Source organism: Ammospiza nelsoni, chromosome 5, assembly GCF_027579445.1.
Source record: "Ammospiza nelsoni isolate bAmmNel1 chromosome 5, bAmmNel1.pri, whole genome shotgun sequence".
NCBI classification, from domain to species: domain Eukaryota; kingdom Metazoa; phylum Chordata; class Aves; order Passeriformes; family Passerellidae; genus Ammospiza; species Ammospiza nelsoni.
The window spans coordinates 11,836,252-11,856,430 of NC_080637.1; the positions used below are offsets into that span (position 1 = coordinate 11,836,252).

The 20,179-nt window shown below is 38.9% G+C and overlaps 1 protein-coding gene and 1 long non-coding RNA gene across 5 annotated transcripts in view; both read left to right on the plus strand.

The window, feature by feature from the left end:
* MAGI2 (membrane associated guanylate kinase, WW and PDZ domain containing 2) overlaps positions 1-20,179 on the plus strand; it is a 702,840-nt gene that overhangs the window by 163,020 nt on the left and 519,641 nt on the right. The window lies entirely within an intron of this gene.
* LOC132073810 (uncharacterized) lies at positions 1,983-7,174 on the plus strand. The gene is made up of 3 exons (XR_009418530.1): positions 1,983-2,090; positions 3,373-3,451; positions 5,727-7,174. It is a non-coding gene; the product is annotated as an uncharacterized LOC132073810 (long non-coding RNA).

The following is a 20,179-nucleotide window of genomic DNA, read 5'->3' on the forward strand; positions in this document are numbered from 1 at the left end:
ATAAAAATGGACCAAAAATCCCGCCAAACAAATCTAATTATTTGTGCTTATTTTTTACAAAGACTGACATCTGACTCCTAGCAAAATAAGACTTGATATTTTGTTTTGTGTTTCACCCATGGAAGCAACTGTTTGGTAAGTGAGGCTGCTGTTGATGAAAGTGAAGGTATGCAGGGTAAATGGGATTTCATAAACCACTGCATTTGAGGGCATAGGACCATTTGGATTCATGGGAACTGTAGGGAATCAACAGGCATATGAACAAGATTTTCCTAGTTGCATGAAATATTTATAGACAGCCTACTATATCTGGAATATTTAAATGATTTAAGTGATACAGACCCCGTACAGTTCTAACATGAAGGTTATATGTTTCTGGTAAAATATATAATTTACATTTCTTTGAGGAATTGTGAAGTGTAGATTTATAGCACTTGATGACCTTTGGCAATGCAGCATATAAACAACAAATAATTTTCTGACTTGGGGCATGCATGAATCTCTTTTCTCCATTATTTAATCCAATAGTTGCACAGTAGGTCATTCTGTCAGATGGTGTATTTCTGTCTGGTAAACAGAGATTTATCTGTTTAGTAGGGATGTTACTGAGTGTGAGAAATGAGAAGTATTTTACCTGCTCTTGGCATTATTATTATTAATTATTTTTATTGCCCACAAAAGTATGCTAAGCACTTGAAAGAACCATTTAAGCAATTTAATGGATTTTGTAGTGGTTCAGCAACCAGGGATTTTTTTAATACATATATTTCTCTTTCTGTAGATAATTATACAAGATGTGCTGCAAGCAATCACCTACCAGTTCCTTGTGTCACCATCATGTGTGATGTGATGTGATTTTTCCTGCTGTCTTATTCTTTCCATTGCACAAGGGACACTGGGATTCTGGCTTATATTGTCACCGTGCTTTATATTTTAGTGTGATCATTGATTTGCATTTATTACAATATAAATTTGCATTCTGCCCATCCTTAGTCATGCCTGTATGTGTTAAACCTGTGGATGTAGCCAGAGAGATAAGCTGAGGCCAACAGGTGCTCTTATGAGCCCACAGTTGCTTGAGTTGTACACTGAGGGAGAGTTTGTTTTTCAAAGGAAGATGAAAGAGCCTGGTTCTTTTTTGCTCAAAGGCACCTCTGGTTTTCTTACAGGTGGTGAGGGTATGTGACAGAAGCAGCCCTGCAGGCTCCCAGGTCAGTGCAGAAGGAGGGCAGGAGGTGCTCCAGGTGCCAGAGCAGATTCCCCTGCAGGCCCTGGGGCAGCTCCTGCTGGGGCAGCTGTGCCCCTGCAGCCCAGGGAGGCCCATGGGGAAGCAGAGATCCACCTGAGACCCTTGGGGACTCCAGCCAGGAGCAGGTGGGTGTCCAAGGGAGGCTGTGAGCCCATGGAAGCCTTTGCTGGAGCAGGCTCCTGGCAGGGCCTGTAGGGCCATGGAGAGAAGGGCCCATGCTGGAGCAGCTTTTGTGGCAGGATTTATGACCCCTGCATCCCATGGCAGAGACACACACTGGAGTAGCTCATGACTGATAGCCTGTGGGAAGAACTTGCCCAGAAGTTCATGGAGAATTGTCTGCTGTGGGAGGGACCCCACACTGGAGCAGAGGAAGAGTAAGAGGAGTCTTCCCCCTGGGAAGGAAACTGTGGCAGAGAACAGTGTGGGATGAACTGACCACACTCCCAGTACCCATCCCCCTGTGCTGCTGAGGAGAGGAGGCAGAGAATTCAGAGAGAGGTTCAGCCCAGGAAAAATAGAAGGGTGGAGGGAAGGCCTTTTTAAGATTTAGGTTTTATTCCTTGTGGAGGGATAGAATGTAAGAAAATAGTGCAGAAGGTAGTCTTACCCCTGAGGAGTTGCAGCTGTGCTGATCACCAAAGATTAGGAACAGGCCTGCCCTTAACAGCCACAGCTGTGTCCAATAAGAAGACTGCTACAAAAGAGTGGGGTAGCTGGGTGAGGATAGAGTTAGAATTTGTTGGCTGTGCTGAGAAGAGAGTTGGAGTTTGTTGGTTGTTGCTTTGAAGAAGAAAGAGTGAGTGCTGTGAGGAACTGACCATGAGAAATCAGCGAGAAGGTATGGGAGCTTCACAATATGATGACAACCATTCCTCATTACTTACCCTATTCAGATTAGATTGGTAATAAATTAAACTCATTTTCCTGAGTCAGATTGGTTTTGCTGAGGATGGTAATGTGTGACTGATATCTCTCTGACCATATCTCAGCCCATGAGCCTCTCATATTTTCTCTATGTCCAGCTGAGGAGAAGAGGGGTAGAAGAGCTTTAGTGGGCGCTTGTTATCCAGGCAGGGTTAAACTTTGTACAATTTTATATTTGGACTAATCTCATTAATGTTTTTTTCTACATAATTTGTGACAAGGGTTCATAATTATGTTGTTAAACCAAACAAGGATTCTTTCACATGTGATATCAAATCTTGTATGTTTAATCAGCCATCCAGAATGTAAAAACCAGATGGACTGTCACCATCTCTTGTCATTCCTTAGCAAACCTAAATCACATCTTCTTAATTAAAATGTAACTTTTTCTTTCATTTGCATGGACTTGGAATGAACTGTAATAAAGAGCAAATGCTGCTAGGTTTAATAAGAATGAAACTTATATTGGGCAGCCAAGAGGAGTGTTGGAAGCAGACCTTGTTAATCTCAGATTGGGAGTGTTATAGATGACATTGCAAATGGCTGCAATAGCAAAAAACCATTAAGTGCTATTTGAAATAGAAGTGTGCCATTTCTATTTGTGTATGAGTTTTTGGAACTGCATATATACTAGGTTTAAACAAATTTAAACTGCAACAAATATGCTTCTGTATTTAAAAGACAGTAAAAATTTATAAAAAAAAATCTATTAATTTGAGCAAAGAAAAAAAAGAAGAGAGAGAAGGAGCTCAGTGAAGCATAACTGATTCCATTTATGTGCTGAAATAAAATCACAGTGATAAAGATTTGTTCAAACAGCAGCTCAGGGCAGATTTGAAGTTGCTTTAGAAACTAGTGTGTGTGTTTTTAGTGCAGGTTTTTAATGGTAGAGCTGCTATATTAAAATTTTTCTTTTCAGTTAGAGAAAGACAATGTGTGTTTACGAGTCCATGCATCCTCTTGGCATTTAACATCATTTCCCTGGAGGGAGGGTTACAGCAGTTTGTTTAAAAGATCTGGAATAGAGAGACAATATTTTGTGAATATCCAGAGAGTCGAGTTTGAGTGTATTTTTATAATAATAGAGATTTTTTTTAAAGCACTCTTTTTCATAACACATTCAACAGAGCTCTGCAAGGTGAAACACAAATCTACTTACCTGGAGGTATTTATTGCAGCCCCTTTTCAATCTGCAGGTGAAATTAGTGCTTTGCAGCAGCACATGCCTGCATCAGATAGGGACAGGGAAATTTATTTGAAGATTATCTGCCTAAGGTTTGTCTTATTATTATTATTTTAATACCAAAGTTGTTCTTGAGTCTATCTAACTTGTGTAAAAATCGTAGGGGTTTGTTTTGATGCCTAAATGCTCCACGTGGTGTCACTTGCTCTTCCACCCTCCTGATTATGGGTGCTCTGTTTGGGCCACCTGCACACACATGCAAATGCTTCCAGAGCCCCCACCATGCAGGCTCCTTCTTTTGAGCTTGGCCCAAAGTCTTTTAAATTGGTAAATTAATCAGACATGACTGAATTATTGTAGTAAATTCAAAAACCTTTTCTGACAACTGTTAATGAATTGATTTGTCCATAAAATATCTTGCTGTGGCAATGGGGAGAGCTTTGGCCCCAGTGATAGGGTGTTGTGTAAAAATGGCAAACACCCACAGGCCGTTGGCTCTGGTGCTGTGGTGATCCAGCTCAGTGCTGAGCCCCAGCCCCACGCCAGTGGCACAAGCATCACCATTGCCTTCACAGCTGGGCAGGGTAGCATCTCCTAGCATTCATAATGACTGCAGAAATGTTCTTCTGCCTTTGGAGGGCAAAGACCTTTCCATAATAAAGCATTATTAGCTGTCAAGAGCCCTTCTATTTTTTTCTCTATTTTGCTTCTGTCAGAAACAGAAAAAAAAGAAACCCTGTTGAAATCCATTAAATTAAAGCCTTGTATTTAAAAGGTCTTGAGATTAATTTCATTACTGAAGCTTACAGAATGTCATTATTCAGCATTTTTTTACACCCTCTTCAAATTGCTGGGGCTTAGGAATTGTTTGCACTTTCAAGTGTAAAAATTGCTCAGAGGGATTTGATGCTTCAGAGTATATTTATTCCTATAAAGATAATCTTCCAAACATGAATTGATGCTGCTCTGACTTCCTGGGAGTTTAGCACTTCTACTGTAGAAAACCTTCACAATCAACAAAAGGGGGAAGTTGCTGATTACTTTGATAAGATTTGCTACCTGAAAGCATGAAGGACAGAGAGGACAGATATGACCCTAAGTACTTAAATATTCACAGAGAGTTAAAAAATCACATGGATAGTTGTTAGCTAGGAAATGCTTCTGAGCATTTAACAAAATAGTTTTTTTGATTGTAAAACTATGCCAGACATCTTTTTCACTAATCCAGTTTGTGTATGTTTTTAGTAGGTCTAGTAGTTTTGATTCCTCAACTGAGATGTAAGCTGCACTCTTATGTTTGGTCAAGTTGGCTTCATCAAATTTTAAAAAAAAATCTTAATGGAAAAATAATTTATTATAAATCTACCATCCCACTTTATTGCAATTTTCTTTTTCCCCTCTTGTCTTGGAGATTCTTTGCACATAGGGATGAAACAAATGGTGGAAAATAAGATAACCTCATAAAAATAGTTCCTGCCTTCCTGTTGTTCCAGTCTCCAGGGGAACAGATTGGTTTGGGCACCTGTTATATGTAATACATATTTTATAATTTTCTTTAAACAAATGTAGTGATAAAGAGTTGAGAAATTATGAATTTTAGACACTATAGGTGCTGAACAAACAAATTCAGAGATTGAATACAAGTCAAAGATGTCTTCAAGCTGCACTACGGGGCTTGTTCAGGCAGAGGTAGATAAAGATATATTTGGACAAAACATTTGTGGAAAAGTGGATCAAACTATTAAGTAGCAAACTTAAAAAATACAAAAACCAAAGAGATTTTTTTTTTTTTTTTTTTACAAACTTATTGTCAGTTTAAGTGGAAAAATGTAGCAGCCCTAGACTAGACAAAAACCCCTTAATGTTTTTAACTGGATTAGTACGTTATCTTTGAATGAGAAAATCGATGCATTGTGGATGTGCTTGGCAGAGATTTGTGCTCCTCATGATTGCTCCTGATGGATTAATTTTCAGGATTGAGGTGCCATTTTTTGGAGTAGCATGTGATGTGTTTCTGTAGTGCTTTCAAATTACTGAAATCACTGCCTTAGGGAAACAGAAGAAAACCTGATGTATTTCCTCTGAATACAAATGTACAACATGTTCCTTTGCCTTTTAGGAGCTAACCTTTGCCTTCTATTACAGATCTTTTCCATGGGCATGCTGAACTGAGTCACATGTGACATGACAGTCACATTTCTTACATGTCATGTGTGACAAAACCAAAGCTATATTAAAAATTCAGTTGTGATCTAAGTATTTTGAAGTACAATATACATATATACATATATTTCAGATGTGTAATTACGTTATTGTCTAGTCAGTGTCTCTATTAAACCTGAAAATATCTATTTCCATTCTTTTAAGGATATTATCCACTGCTGCCGAAGTGAAAAGTGAGAATTCATCAGATTTCATTGCTGTTGGGGTGCCATTGGCAGTGAGAAAGGATATTCTAGGATTGATAGCCTTCTTCCTTCTTGGTCATTTCAATTTAAACTTCAGAATGAGAAAAGGTGAACCCCATAAAACCCATTCATAATCAGAGAGTGAATTTCACTGCAGTTATTCAGCACAACAGAAGCACACATCACAATTTCATCTCTCTTGTTAAGATTTAGAAGCTGAATAACTTCTAGAGGTGAATAAGCCACCAGCTTCTTTTCTTTTGTGAGTTCTGTAATCCAGCTCCAACCCATTATAAATGTGGAAGTGATGCTGATGAAGCATAGGCTTCACAGTGACCTTGGGATCAGTTCTCTCATGTTGCTAGAAGATACCTCATTATCTAATAAAATCAGAAATTTTACATTAACTGTTCAGATCTTTTGTTAAGTCAGATAGTGTCATTAGGTCTAAATTACATATTTTGATGTTCCTTTACCATGTCTTTGTATGTATTCTGCACATATTTTTGTTCTGCACAAAGTCTTCATGAAAAAGCAGCTCAGCTTACTGCCAGCTTGAGACTGCAGTAAAAGAATTAGAAACATCAGGTGATTTGGTTGCCCTGAGACAACATCCTTTAAATATTTGTACAGCTTTATAAAAAATGACCTGTTGTTGTCAAGCCAAGAAGATCAAAGAAGGAAAAAGCTAGTATTAAATATAATACATGTGACTTTTACATAATCCCTAAATCAATAATAGATTTTTGAGTTTGTGGAGCATATTTGGATGGTGTCCACAATAATAAAATATAGGGCTAAATTTGTAGAAACCTTCTGTACTATTAGTTAAGTTCTGCTACAAGCTCTACTATTAAGATCTTTAGTAAAGCCACTTTCCAAATAGCCTTGGAACATGTTCTTCTCAGTAGAATAGAAATAATTCCAATTGATTAATTGATTAGGAATTGAAGAAGTGATGTTGAGAGTAAAGATCAAAGACTTCTAGAGCACAGCATGAAGTTCACTCTGTTCTCTGGCCCCTGGAGCAGCTGGCAGAGTCTGGCTCACATCCCTACTGCTGTTCTCTTTTCCAGTCAGAGACAGTGGCAGGAGTACTGCAGGAAAATTCATTATTTTATCCCTTACATTATTTCCACTGGAAAATTTCTTCAATCCAGATATTTTTTTCACAAATTTAATCCTTATTTTGGGGTTTGAGAAGATTTTCAAGTTAGTAATCTACACCTTCTTGCATATGATTTGCAGGCAGCTTTAAGAGCAGTTTCTACAATTTTCAGTGAAATTTTCATTCTGGTTTCCTTTGTTCCCAAGTTTCTAGGTTGCTATTTAAATATAAGAGCCATGCATGTTTTTCTAAATGTCAACAGGAGCTGCATCTAATATTTTTTATAAACATCCTGGTCATCTGTGAGGGCTCTCTACTCCATGAAGGTCCCAAATAGTTAAACCAAATGAGCTTGGTACACAAACACCATGCTGTTGGGTGTGCTCTGCTTTTCTGCTTAGAAATCAGTGGTATAAAAGGCAACACAGGGAACAAATACATGAGGAGCTGTAGTGCTCAGTGAAGTCTTCAAGATGAGAACAGCAACCTGGAATTTAATATTTTGCTAAAGAAGTTGATGAGATTTATGATTTTGGCTCCATTCCAGCAGTGTCCTTAAAGCCAAAGCATATTCCCATTAGATAAATCTATTTATGGAGGTAGATACATTGCCTCTTTAATAAATGCAAGCAATCATTAGATTGATAAAATTTGTGAGTAAACAGTAAGAAGAAAATGTAACAATTAGTTTGGACAACAGTTCTTTAGGGTTGGTTTTTTTTGGTTGGTTGTGTTTTGGTTTGTTTTGGGGGGTTATTTCTTTGTGAGTTTTTTGGTAAAAACATCTAAACTTTGTTTACAAAAAAAATCTACAGATTGCATTCATTCACACTATATCTCTGAGTATCTATGGGTTCTTTTGGCACACAGAGAGCATGCTGGTAGTCACATTCATGATTTCAGCTGAAGCTTTTGATATCCAGCCTTTATTAAAAACCCCAAACAAGCAGAATTGTAAATTAAATTATTGAAGTCATTAGAAAATTTAAGGCAGCATCCACAAGCATGCTTATTTTGTAAGAATGGAAACCCATTGACAGTCCCCCTTCCAGTGTCTTTTAAGAAACTGTTCTCACAAATTGGAAGTCATTGATGCATCATTTATTACAGGATCTTGCAATTATTGATGAAAGTTCAGAAGATTAATGTCTAGAGGTTGAAATAAGCATGAAAAATTCTTATTCAACAGGCTCTGGAAAGAACAAAAGGATTATTTGATATAAAGGTAGAAGGGACTAGAGGCAGCTCAAGTTTTGACAATATATATTGTAGTGTTACCTCAGAAAATAAGTAAGAAGCAGCAGAGTATTTTCTGTGCTTTGGATTTGAGTTTAGCCAAGTACTGGCTATTACTGAACTGTTTTTAGGTTGCTGAACCATAATAAGAGTTTCAAACATGACCCACATGGGAGTTCAGAGTCTGTGGGGAAACAGTGCTTGGGGATTGGCAGAGAGCAGTGAAGGCAGCAGGAGATGCCTCAGAAGACTCAATGGAAAAGAAAGAATTTCTCTAAGATAAGATGAAAGGTTTAGCAGAGCTGGAGAAGAAAAGCAGGAGCCAAAACAGAGTGAGAAGGGAATTTGGAGTAAGGCTGGAAGATTCACAAACCTGGGATAAGGGATGCAGAGGGCAAGGAAAACCCAGAGGTGGTACAGCAGAGTTGTGTGCTGTGGAAGGGCCAGGTTTACTGTGATCCCTAGGCTGAGATCTGTTACTTCTCAGCACTGCTGGTAATGAAAATTCTTCATCAGAACCAGATCAGTGCTGCTTGTTAATTCTAACAAAACTGAGTATTTTTGGCTCTAAGTACAAGAGAAAAATCTTTCTCTGGCTACTGCAGGAGAATGGGAGCATCTCCCTGTGTTTCCACTGCCCTTTCCCAGGCACACAGGCTGTTGCTGGTGGCAGTAATAACAGCAAGGTCATCACCTTGGGACAGTGCCATTGAGGAGAGATGACAGTCAGGACATCTCTGACTAGGACAGTCTGCCAGTGATGACATCTACTTATTTTGCCTCTGCCTGAAGCTGGCCTTATGTTCCTCTCTGGGTGGTAAATCTACATAGAAACAATGTCCTCTTACCACCAGACCCTACTATTTCTTCTTGAGCAAGCTATCTTAGCCTGGGCCATGTCCTAAATAGCACCATAAGAATTATTATTTTCTTTATACATGAAATTACTTACAGTTTCCTCTCTCCTGTTTTCCTCAGTGCCCCTAAACTCTTGTTTTCTCCACAAAATTGTTGTCTCAGTCAGAGCAAGGGATAAGTGGTGATCACTGAACGAGTAACTCCTCAATATTTCTTTTTAACATCAGCCATATGGTCAGTCTGTGATCATTGCTGAACTCGGTCAGGGGCTGAGAGACACAAAGCTTCTTATGCCTTTGTTAGGCCAGCTGTTTCAATTGGGAGGCTGAATATCAAGCATTCATGGTGCTGAATTTATCTAAAAAATCTTACTCTCTGGGGAAGGATTGAAAAAAACCTGACTCTAGTATGTGCTGAGGATTCTTACCTAAGAATTCTTATCACATATCCAAGGCTAGCCAGAACATGACATTCCTTCTTTCCTATCCTTGTTGCTGGTTTTCTCCTGTTCTTAATCATAGTATCAACCATCCATTTCTTTTATTTTAACTGATTTTAGCAACATCAGAAGGGGAAACAAGAATATTTCATTTCCAGTTTTATTTTAAGCAGAGTTCAAAAGTTTCCATAACAGCTGGTAGCAATGCAAAAAACATTTTCTTTCATACTAGTTTAAAATAAACTTTCCAGCAATATCACAAAAGCAGTAGCATTTTGATAAAATTAATTAATGATGATGCAATTACATGAGAGATGTCTAGTAACTTTCTAACTTTGTAATCAGATTTGTTTTAAATGCACCTTATCAAATAACACTGTCCTTAAAACTCTTCAGAAGATTAATAAACTTCCTGGTGATGTCATTACTGGGAGTGGGGAGGAAAAAGGTTATTAGCTAAAAATAAAAAAGAACAAAAGCTTGTATTTTTCTGATGTACTTGAGGGTTTTACACTGAGAATGGAGCTGGGTGCTGAGCTGGCTGTGGGTGTGTGATGTGGTCTCAGCCAGAGCTCACTCAGCTCTTGCTTTTGGCTCACCCAAAGTTGTCCCATCAACTGATTCCCACAGGTGTCTCCTCTGCCTCTGTAAATTGAAGCAATTGGATAGACAGAAATCATGCTCATCTTGTGCTTGAAAGAGGAAGAGAAATTGGTTAAAAACAACTTATTATCAGCCTCTCCCCTTCAGCTTAGGAATTGTGTTAGAGCCAGGTTTCTATGGGTATGTAACCTGCAAAAGAATGGTCAGCGAAGGTGTACACCCGTTCACTCTCCTCCTGCCCCCCCCCCAGTACACAGTGCTGGGTTGACTATATCATGCTTTTATCCCAAATCATCTTGTTCTATTTATGCTGAATAATAAGTTTTGCTCCTCTAAGACTTGTTCAAGAGAGTGAAGGGGGGAGAGAAGAAGCAGCAGTTTGTTTTCATACACTGCACTCACTCCTCCACATTCCTGCTCCTGGTCTGTGCTGTCTGTGGAGGGACAGACAGCAGGACAGAGCTTTCCTTTATTTTAGCTAGTTTTAGCTAGCTGAGGCAAAGACGTTCCCTGGAATGTGTTTTTTTCTTTTTCCCTTTGTTTGGAGCTGTTCAGCCCTGCTCTGGCCTGAACACCAGCAGAGCACCAGCAGCTCCACCTGAGGCCCACCGGGCCGGGCCTGGGCCGTGGCATTTCCAGCACTGAGGGACTGAGCAGAGACTGAGTGAGCTGAGCTGCAGCCCAGGGAGGGGACTTTCTGAGTTTGTCATCTCTTTTGGAGCAGCAAAGGGTTTTATTGTTTAGGTTTTATTGTTTAATAAGCAGGTTTTTTCCCACCTTTTTCCAAGGGATATTTTCTCCCAAACTGGTTGTGGGGAAGGGCCAATAGACTCTGCTTTCCTAGAGGAGCCCCTTTGGGGGTTCTCTCCCAAATCTGCCCTGAACCAGGACAGCTGGTAATGGATGAGGAGGAGGGTGAGGTATTCAACGGCCTCTGTGCCTCAGTCTTCAGTGGCAATGGAGATGCTGCTGGATAAGAGCCTGGATGTGACCCGGCAATGTGCAAAGCCAGTCGTGTTCCAGTGGGCATCCAAAACAGCTGGGCAGGAAGGGGATTTTGCCCCTCAGCTCTGCTTTGACCCCACCTGAGTTCCATCCAGCTCTGGGATCCCCAGCAAGGAAGCACATCAACCTGTCAGAGCAAGTCCAGAGGAAGGGCACTAAGATGATTAAAGGGATGGAGCCTCTTTTTTGAGGAAAGGCCTCAAGAATTGGGATTGGTCAGCCTGGAGAAGAGAAGGCTCCGGGGTGACCAAATTGCTGCCTTCAAGTACATGAAGGGAGCCTACAAGAAAAATTGAGAGAAACATTTTACATGGGCCTATGGTTACAGGGATAGGAAAAATGGCTTCAAACTGGAAAAGTGTAGGTTTAAATTAGTTACTAGGAAGACATTTTTTGCTGTGAGGGCGGTGAGGCATTAGAACAGGTTGCCCAGGAAATTTGTGGATGCTCCCTCCCTGGAAGTGGGCCAGGTTTGGATAGAACTCTGATCAGCCTGGTCTCATGGAAGGAGTCCCTTCCCAAGGCAGTGGGGGCTGGGATGAGGTGATCTTTATGGTCTCTTCCAACCAAACCATTCTATGTGGTTTCTGTGAATTTGGATTCTTCTGTGAATTTTTTAATCAAAAAGTCCTGCTCTTGAGTCCAAATCCTCAATTAGAAGTAATCAAATGGATTGTTCAAGACCAAATTTACAGAGCCATTCCTGTTGCAGTGTCTGCACAGAGGGTTTTTTGCCCCCTGGAACAGGAGAAAGTGGAGTTGCAATCCAATAAACAGAGCTGCAGCATCAGCTACTCCTTATTGTAACTTTCCACAGTATCTCACAGCACATGCTTCAATAGCTGCTGGCAAGCACTGACTTTGGGAACACTAATCTCCCTGCCAGCTTGTTCATGGTACCAGAGTAACAGTGTGTCAGCAGTTGTAGTTACTGCCTCCAGGTTAAGAGGCATTTTCCCATGCTCTGTAATTACTAGCCAAACACCAAAGAATTAGCTCTGTCCATCTGACAGATTTGGTGATACTGTGTGATTGCTCCCACTGAAGCAATAACCATTCACTGACCGACTGGTTCCTGCAGGAGACTTGTTTTATAGCTCCATTCAAACACATTTAAGAAAGCAGAAATCTGAGGAGAGACTCTATGGCCTTATAAAAGTAAAGCTAAGATGTTGTAGCTTACACCCTGACATTTTCAGAGCTTTGATTTCAGACACCAAATTGCACACTCATCGAAGCAATCAAATTAGAAATGACAGAAAACATTCAGATAAACACAAAATCATCTGTTGCATAAATAAAGGTATAGAGAAAAAAAATAGATGAGTTTTATAGTGGAAGGAAACAAATAAAAAGCCTGTCTATAGAAGAAAGCTCAAATAAAAATGGAGTGATGGAGATGTTCTCCCCAAATATCTGTTTACAATGTGCAGTCATTTCAGTTTAGCACCATGAGGAATGAAAAGTATAAGCCAGAATCCAGGGCTTCAGGCCAAACCTAGCGTTCTGGTTGTCAGCAAACAGTGAAAATGCTGTCAATTAGCAAAAATCGTTCACTGTCCTCTCACATCAAAGCAGTGATAATGTGTCCTTTGATGGCCTGGCAGCACTGGGATGAGAGAAGGCAGCCTGCTGATGGGAAAGGGTCCACCCAAAGATGAGAACCCTGTGGAAGGGTGGAGGGGCTCCTGTGCTGAGCCACAGCCATGATGTGGCCAGGTACCTACAGAGAAGGGGATGGCTGATGGGGTCAGCAGGGAACAGCACAAGCCAGGGGTCTGGAAAATGACAAAACCTCAGTTTTCTGCTTATTTATGTCACTGGGTGAAGCAGCTAAGCCCTCCCTTCTGCTGAAAGAGTGAGGAGAAGGAGACTAGGGGATACCAGATAGGCATGAATGACTTTTCTTTAGGTGTTTGACATTTCAGGTGGGCAATCTGTCTTGGTTCTGAGAAGCAAAGGAGAGTGAGATGTTAAGAAAATCAGATCCAGTGCCAAAATATCACCAATAATTATTTAGGAATCATAGATACAGGGGTAAAATTTTATTTTGTTTAGGAAAATGGCTTAATGGGAACTGAAATGAAATCTCATCTTGATTATATCGCTATAAACTGGTAGTAAACACAGCTGAGAGCAGAAGTAGATCAGTAAAAGTCAGTCATAAAACTGAAAATAGAGAGAGGTATTAGGAGTTTGTTAAAGTGGAAAAGAACATGAACATGGCATGTGAGAGCCAAACTCTTTAGCTAGAGATTCAAATTTGGTTCTACTAATCACAAAGTGATCCCACAGAGTTTCATGCTGCACAAGGGCAAAGAAGCTGAAGACTTGACAAAAACTGGTCACCTTTTGCTTCAAACTGTGGTAAATGGGAAGCAATTTTTCATGATCTTGTTCTTTGAAGTTCTCAGATCATTGAGTTCAACAATAAAAATGACATCAGCAGCATAAAGCTTAAAGTAGCGAATTGATTTTTAAGCTCAGACAGCTAAAGGCAAAAGTTCTCAGTAACAAAAAAACGTTAAGCCATGGGGTTCTGGGTCTCAACGTTGCTGTAGATAATTTCCACTTGTACTGCAATGTGTATAAGACAAATCTGTGTCTTGGCAAATGCCTTGCTTTGAATTTCTCCACTACAAGTACATTAAAATCATTCATAAGTACTTAGAGCATCAACATCTGAGTAAAATATCTGAATGGGAAAGAATTTTCTGAATCCAGTACATAACTGTAAGTTTCTGTATTACTAAATAAATTCTGTTACTAAAAGGAAAAGAGTTGCTAATAGATATTCAGTAGTGAAGTACTCTATTCAAAAATGTAAGAGAAGACCTTGCTGATTAGGCAGAGTACAGCTTGTCCATGTCAGAGTTGTCCTGTTGTACTGTCCTGTTGTCACATCCTTGGCTAATTGCTTCTTTTAATCCCAAAGTTCTCTGTTGTTAATTGCACCTTTTTGTTGTCCTTCTTGCAGTTTTAGTGAAGGTTTTTAGCCTTTCAGAGCTGAGCCCTTTTCTGCTGCAGGCAGCCAACACTGCATAGCGCAATGCTGTGCTCTGCTCACTTGCCACAGTTGCTGGTACTGCAGTAGCAGAGAATTGTGATGCTGGTTGCATCTGCCTGTTCAGTACACTTGGAACTTAATAGAAAAATCAAAATATTTTGTTATTCGGAAATTGAAAAGACAATACCCAATTAAATTGGAGTCAACAACAAAGGCTGAAATCACTGCTGATATTAGGAACTGTGTGGTTTAAGTTTGCTTGCATTTTGTCTCTGCAATTTCACGATAATTTCAGGCTTCTGAGCAATGTTTAATGTGTTCTTAATATTTCTGGTTCCGAGCTTGCGTCTACATGTTTTGAAAAGCAATACTTTTGCACATTTGGGAGCATTTATGTAATAGATAATATTTCAGGAGAAAAATATGTGTCTCTTTAACCTCAGGACAGATTCTTCCTGCTGTTGCAAATGAACCTGGGGAGAGCTGGGGTTTCCCTGAGAGTGCTGACAGTATTTTGTACTGCATGAGGATGTTTTAGACTTTCCCATTTCAAAAGCCGGAAGTTGCTGACTCTTTCTGCCATCGACTTTTATTTTAAATCAATGTATAGGGTTTCTGATTGTGTGGTTTAACAGTTTAGAAGATTATGGTTAGTTTGTATTTAATGTTTCTTTGATATTGGAGAGTAACCAGAAAAGGACATGGTCTCACCTCTGTTGATACTTTGGTGGCAAAAGTGATGAAATTATATCCTTTTTACATCTGATACTTTGTGAAATCTCAGTGGGAGGTTTAGGTCAGTGTTTCTTTCAAAAATCATCAGTCTTGTAGTTACTAACTCTGATAAAACTGCCCAGGCTAGGGATGGCAGCAACGAACAGGAATGTGCACCTCGCTTGTGTCCATCCCAGGCTTGATTTTAACCTTGCAGATTCTTTCGCTGTGTGGATAAGCCTGCAAGGCCTCTCTGGAGATAATAAGGTTTGAGAAGCCTCATATAAAAAATATGATGATAAACAAGTTAAAGTAATGTTGAACAGTTAGAAAAAAACCAGCATCAAAATTAAAACTAGTTCCAGCAGAGGATCAATGAAATTAGAACTTCTAAAATTTTTTATTTTCGCCATTGAGCATGTCTGAAGTGTAGGTAAATAGTTCCAAGGCAAAACTCCATATGAACCTTTTCTCCTTATTTTTAATTCACACAATTTAAACACAGCCCCTGCACAGGAGCACAGATAGTTCCAAAAGAGAGTTATTCAGCTGGAGGAAACATTAATCTTTAAATATAAGGTGGTTCACTTTATACTCTGGTACGGATTATTTAGTGCTTTTCATATACTATAGCTCAAAGCCTTTTACTAAGAAATGAAGTATGGTAGAGATGTGCCCTGAATGCAGAACTCCCCAGAACTACAGATACAAATGCATTAGAGTTATTTTTTGTGTCTGAATGCTGTCACTTGGATCTACACAAATGATGCCTTGGCATGAATCCTGTGCAAAATAGATGTCTGCTTTTATGGACTAACCAGAAAATGTGAATCCAGGAGAAATATTTGCAAAGAGAAGAGGTGTCTTTCAGCTAAAGATTTTTTCCACCCCATAAAAACACAATTGAGTATGCGTGAAAAATGCAGGCAGAAAAAATATTAGTAAATATGAAGCATTATTCTACTTTTTGTTTTTTCTTTCCTTTTTTTTTTATTTCACCGACAGCTAGAATTCCAAAAAATAAGCAGACCAAATTTTGCCATGTACTGCAGAAGTGTGTGAGAGGAGACAGTTCTTCCCTGAAGACTCTCTAGTCTGGATCGACAGGACGGGAAAAGGGTGGTGGCAACTAAAAGATGAGAGCTGATGTTTGAGAGCAGATGAGTTATAGTAATATAATAAATTAATGCTGGGCAGCTGCTGAACAATGCACATACTTTTAACCTCTTCAGTCACGAGGTCATACTCATGTGCTTCATCATCCTTCACTGGAGAGGCAGGCCAGTCCTGGCCACTGGTGACACTTCCTTGGCTGCTCTGAAGTGACTTTTTTCCCTGCTGTCACTTGACCTTGTTTGGTCATTTGCCCACATCCTCAGCCACATAGAGATTGAAGTGGTTTGTACCTTCTTTGATATTTGAATCTTGCTATTTCTATTCCTCTTTCCAGAATATTGAACTCTCTTATCCTTCATGGAAATCCCCTGTTTCTTGCTGTTTTAATTGAAGCTTATGAGAAGATAAAGAGTCAAGACAGAATTCAGAAACTAAAGAGAAAATTATTCTATTCTATTCATTCTATATCTATATAGATTCTATATAATCTAGTTGATTATATATCTACTGTGCTTGCTTTAAGTCTCATCCTTCTGTAGCACAACAGTGTAAAGGCAGCACTCCAAGACTCTGGGAATAACAAAGATAAAAGTATCTTGAAAATTAGGTATTACAATTGATGTGTCTCCAGTCAAATGGTATGTTACAGCATTTCTTAATGGATACCTTGGGCAAAGTGAGTATTTCAGAGATTACTGCTCTTACTGGTTGTCACAGAAAGGAAGCAATCTGAAGGTTTTTTCAAAAAAAAGAAAAAACATTACATTGAAGTAACTAGAGATTCTTTTTCCTTGCTCTCTTTATTCTTCCTGTTGTCTTTATTCAGAGGAGTTTGGAGGATCACTGAAATCAAGTTACAATAATTTCCAGAAATAAAGTTTTTTTCTTATTCTAGAAGAACAGAACACCCCTTTTTCTGTGTACCTCTGGCTCATGTAAATGGTATTGTACAAAAAGCACAATTCAATTAATATAATTATCGGACTGAATGACATCAGCAGCAGAAGACCACAAGAACATTGCCTTTTTGAAGAAATAGACTATGGTCTTAGTAGCCCGATTTATCAGTTCTTCATGTCATGCTGCAGGTAAAGTCCAGTGTCTTATCCTTTGGACCGGAATGCTCAAATTTGGGGTTTGAGTGAGCTTTTATTTTGTTTTGTTGTATTTTTGCATCTGTGCAGAAAAGTTGGATCTCCTTCAGGCCTTGGGCAAAGTTAATATTTTTTATGATTATTAGACTGTGTCCACTTATTCAGTACCTCTATTTACAGTTCTGGAGTTACCTGATTTAGAAATACATTAAACTCTTTATTTCAATTTCAATTAATCTTTTTTTTTTAAGGAATGGATAATCTAGTTAGGTGAGCTATGAAACTTTGGCATAAATGCTCCAAGCAGATTGAATAGACCAGACCCATTTCCTTCAAGATCTTCCTCTTTTATTCTGTGCCACAGAAGGAGGTCAGCTCTGATGCCCTACAGGATCTTCAGGGCAGGTCATTAGAACAAACACAGTTTTCTCTGTGGTTATGTTCTTTTGCTGTGGGGGTTTAATAGTCTTTCTTTCTTTGCTTTGAATTGTTTGGTTCTTGCTACAAGCACGCCAGCATGTTATTATATTAAAAATAAATAAATAAATAAAATTCGTGGCCTGTTAAAATGGGTTCTTGTTTCAATGTGAAACAATATTTTTTATGTAAGACTGGCTATAGCTTAAGATACCAAGATCTGTGTTCTGACCCTCACTGTCTAACAGCTTCTTTACAGCCCCAAGCAAGTCACTTCAACTTTGTTCTCTGAGAGCTGTGGATGATAATGAATATTTCAATATCTCTCAGGGCATCAGAACACAAAAATTCTGCTGGCTAATCTGCAAGGAGAAGGTACTATGGCAAAGAAGAAACACATTATTAGCCATAAGTTAAAACCAAATGCAATTAAAATATCAATAAAATCATATGTGTTTCAGGGAAATGTAACCTCTGAGGAGCTAACAGAAAACAGCAGATATTATATGCTGTCAGGAGTGGAGAATTAAAATGTCAAATGTGTTCTGCTTTGCCACAGTTCTTGATGCACTCGTTGTGTACTCCAGCCCTCAGATGGCTTTTGTGTTTCTCTCCGGACTGTGTCTGTTTCATGCTGGAGAGCCCAACCAGAACCCACTCCAGAGCTGCAGCTGTGCCCTCACCTGTGCCAGAGTGAGGTGGGAATCACTTCCCATGAGGAAGTCACATGTAGTGCAGAAATAGTGACTACCTCCCAAGTTTAGGCTCTGCCAGAGCTTAGCACAATTTCTCTCTTCAAAACCACTGAAGAGGTCTCAAACACTTTAGGATTGGAGCTCTATTAATTCACCATTATTTTGCCCTAAGGATCCTGGAGGGTGGAGGATTCTGTAGTATCTTATGTGTGGAAAGCCCAGGGTAGGTTTCTTTGCTGTTAACTGCTAAGTTCAAGCTCTCAGTCTCTCTGTGGAACAATTTCATTCATTTTCTTGCAGTGTATCTGATATATTAGTGCCAGAGAAATAAAGTCATCTGACTCTTCTCATGCATGGCTTTTATTGTTGTTAATATTAAAAGTTTTCTAGCAGAGACAAAACTGCTGTCAGGAGTAGCATGGTGGGAGGGATGATGCTTTCCAGGTATGCCTGGAAGTTGTATAGGAAAACAACTGTGGGAGAAATCACCTATAAAATAAATGAAATTGCATGGCATTGATAAATACTATGGCAGTTATGTAGAACTTAGGAGTGGTAGTAAATGGGAAAATATGAAAGCTTATTTACTGAAATGCATGAATATTGTAACCAAAAGAGTAAGACCCTGTTTGTCACTACTGTTACACATCAGTTTGTGACACAAAACAGCAGGGCAATATTCCAGTACTTGGTGTGTTGATTACAGCACTGGGAAATAAAGTCTATTGCTTTGCAACTTGTCAAACAGTTCTGTAAAATGTGGAACTAATGTAAAAGGTTATTTTTCTAACTGATGGTGTGGCACAATTGATATAAAAATATGTACATTTATATAAATAAGTCTTCAGTCACCTTGGAAGAATATCTATACAGGTGAAATCCTAATTTGTCTGGTTATGCTCTGGTTTTGTGAAAAACTGGTTTTCATGTAAGGGGCAGCAATCAGATCTTAAAGTACATAAGCAATCTTGTGTACCTGACTAACATTTAAAGCTGTCTTATGGAATCTGTTTCTTGCTTTGCTCTTAGCCATTTGAACTTTCCTGTTGTCAGGAAAATCTACAAAAAATGACAAGGGGATTCTGGTTTATTCAGAAGTGAACTTTGAGCTCTTCTGAGACAGCGGTCACAAGCAAAATCTGAACATTTCAGAATTGTTATTATTTTTTTTTTATTTTTTTTTTATTATTATTAATTTAGAAAGAACCAATGTCTGATCGTTTAGTGCACTTGATGTTCAACTCATCCAGCAAGATTCTAAAACAAATCCCCGTTCCTGCAGTACTGCAAACAATATCCTCGAGTAACTGGTTTCCGGAGTGGGAGATAGGGTGTTCCTTAAGATTCATACTTATTTACCCAACAGTGTGTTTTGGACAGCAAACTGAATAGGTCAGATTTAACTGCTGTTTGTAGTGGTCTATACACAAACATGTCCATGTTTCTGTGATCTTCAGCTATTAAGAGTGTCAAAGTATTTCTGCAGGAAATAAAGCTCATAAGAAAGGCATGGCTTCACCTTTGAGCCCGAGCAAGATGTTTTCCCTTAGTCAGTACAGTACCGTTGTCTGAGTAAAGTGCTGCTTGTTTATCTACATCTATTTCTAATGCATTAGCTGTATTTCTGTATCATTTCAATTTTATGCATTTTTTAGAGAGGACTTAGAATGGCTATTTTTAATATTTTCATGGCATTTGTTTCCTGGGGTAAGTATCGGCCAAGGTATGGTCTGGGGAACATTCTGTGAATGCCTAAATGATTATTGCATTGAGGTTTTATGTAAAATTCTAGCCTTTATTTTATATTTCTAAAAAAATTACTTTCAAATTGAATTTGACATATCCTTCAATTCTTGGTAGTTTAGGAGGTGACATCCAGAATGAAATAAATTCAGTGACCTCAGGTACTAGCCTTACAGTAAAATAGCTTTCCTGATTCCATGATGTGCTTTATAGAAGCTTTATGAAAATGGTTTTATTTTTCTTTCAGGACTCTCTTTTGGTATTTGGAGCTTCTTTTATCTAAATGTTCATCTGTTATAGTATTAGTAAGTGACTTCCTATTTAGAAACTATATACAAGATTCACAAAAGTGCACATAATTTATATTTAGAAGGCTG